Source organism: Manacus vitellinus, unplaced genomic scaffold, assembly GCF_001715985.3.
Source record: "Manacus vitellinus isolate BGI_N305 unplaced genomic scaffold, ASM171598v3 scaffold_114_pilon, whole genome shotgun sequence".
NCBI lineage: Eukaryota > Metazoa > Chordata > Aves > Passeriformes > Pipridae > Manacus > Manacus vitellinus.
The window spans coordinates 261,640-264,254 of record NW_021938861.1 but is presented as its reverse complement, the minus strand read 5'-3'; positions in this window follow the sequence as shown (position 1 = coordinate 264,254).

Below are 2,615 nucleotides of genomic sequence, written 5' to 3'. Positions count from 1 at the left end.
CCCGGGGGGCAGTGTCACTGTGGGGGGAGCTGGGACAGCTGGTGGGTGACCTGGTGGGTGACACGGGGCCTCGTGGGTGCCACCACACGGGTGGGCACCGAGCGGGCAGTTTGTCTTCCCCCCGTGTCCCAAACAGCCCTGTGCCCTCCCCGGGCTGTCCCAGTGCAGGGGCGGTGCCAGGGACGGGAGAGGAGCCGCTCTCCCACCCCACCTTCACCCCAGAGCAGCATTCCAGCGTCTGGGAGAGGAGGGGAACAACCAGAGAGGAGCCTGCAGACAGAAAGGAGCCGTGACCTTGCCAGGATCCGCCGGGACTCGGAGCCGCTTCGCCGCAGGGGAAGGAAAAGGATCGCCGGTGCTTCCAGGGCTTTTCCCTTTGTTCTCTGCCCTCAGCCCCGGCCCGGTTCGTGTTGGCCCCGGGCAGGAGCAGAGCCCGGGGGTGGGTTCTGTTCAGGAATAGCTGCTCCCAGCAGCCCCCACACGGACGGTTCCCTTCCTAAGGGAAAAAGGGAAAGGGAAGAGTTATTTTCATGGCAGTCCTTGAGGTGTGGAGAACATCCAGGTACGAGGGTGAGGAGGTGGCTGGGAAGGGGTGGCTGTGCCCCCCTGTGCTGTCGCTGTCCCCTGCACTGTCCCCCTGCCTCTGCTGGCATTGCCCGACGAGGGGCTCCCCAAAAACCTTGGGAAAAGCCCTGGGATTGCCCCAGCCCACTGTCACAGTGTCACTGTGTCACCAGGACAGGGCCAGGCAGGGAAGGCCAGACTGGGGGGGCAGCACCCGGGGTGTGGGGAACACTTACAGGTGAATTTGGCCCCCAGACTCCATCCCTGCAGACTGAGCTCCCAAGAATTTCTCCTCCTGACTTGGTTCAGCCTTAAAACTTTCATTTGGGGCAGGAATGACTTCTTCCTGCAGACCATGGAGAGTTTGAGGGGATTCCTTTACAACACCTTTAACAGGGAGCAGGGCTCTAACCCCCATCACTGCCATTGGTGAATCCTAAACCTTCAAATTCCCAGCTTTCCTTAGCTAATTCCTGAAGCTTAGAATTCCCAGCTTTCCTTAGCTAATACCTAAAGCTTCAAATTCCCAGCTTGGCATAGGTAATAACTAGAGCTTCAAATTTCCAGGTTTTGTCTTTTCTGGCTTTTGCAGCTCAGATTTATTTTTTTAATATATAAACGACGCCACCTTCTGTTTTTCCTGTTGTATTTTCCCAGGGAAGGAACTTTCCTGCTCCAGCTGCATCTCCTGGATGGATCCCTAAGGAATGCTGTGCCATGGGAGAGCTCTGAGAGGAGCTACTGAGTCCCAGTGTGGGCGGGAAAACAAAACCCCGGCCATCACATCCCTGATGGAGCTGCTGGTTTGGGCCTGATCCTCTTTTCCCCCATGGCAGCACTTCCAAGAGCTTTCTTCCCATTCCTGGCACTGGGAACACTCCAAGGGTTTCACATCCTGATGAGGTTTAACGAGGTTTTACTCGAGTTACATTAATTGTGATTTTTGTGTAAAGGGTTCTGGGGGGAAAAAGTGTGAAATTGGGGCTGTTCAGCACCTGGGGGTCCAACTGAAGTGCCCATTCTGGGGTGCCCATGCCAGGCTGCCCCGTGCCCAGGTGCCCATGTTGGGGTCCCCTGTCAGGGGGTGCCTGTGTTGGAGGGTCCTCACCAGGATTCCTGTGCCAGGTGCCCCTCCTGGGGTGCCCCGTGTTGGGCTGTCCTTGGTGGGACACCCAGGGTGAGGTGACTGTGCCAGGGTGCCCTGTCCCCCGGTGACACTACTGGGGTGCCCATATTGGGGTGCCCCCCTTGCAGTCCCCGGACTGCAGTGCCTGTGAGGGGGTGCCCGTTTTGGGGTGCCCGTTTTGGGGTGCCCGTTTTTGGGGTGCCTGTGTTGGAGTGTCTGTGTCGGGATTCCCATGTCAGGGTGCCCTTACTGGGGTGCCCATGTCCAGGTGCCCTGTGCAGATGGGAAGCTGGGGATATGTGACCCTGGGAAGGTGACACTGAGCCTGGCTGGTCCAGCATCACAGTCCTGAGGTCACCCCAAAATAGGGCACCCCACCACGGGCACCCCAATGTGGGCACAGGAATCCCGGCAAGGGCACCCCAAAATGGGCACCCCAATATGGGCACCTGAGTATGGGGAACTCCAGCATGGGCACCCCAAGATGGGCACCCCACCAAGGGCATCCTGTCATGGGCACCTCAGTTTGGGGATGGCAATATGGGCACCCCAATATGGGGCACCCAGGCACGGGTCAGCCCACAGGCACCCCAAAATGGGCATCCTGTCACAGGCACCTCAGTTTGGGCACCCCAATATGGGCACTGCAATACTGTCACCTGGGGACAGGGCGCCCTGGGTGTCCCATCAAGGACACCCCAATATGGGCACCCCAATACTGTTACCTGGGGACAGGGCACCCCAATGCAGCCACTCTGACCTGGGGCATCCCATCATGGGCATCTCATCAAGGACACCTCAGCACGGGGCACCCAGGCAAGGGTCACCCCAGCACGGAGCACCCCAAAATGGGCATCCTCTCATGGGCATCTCAGTTTGGGCACCCCGATATGGGCACCCCAGTACTGTCACCTGGGGACAGGGC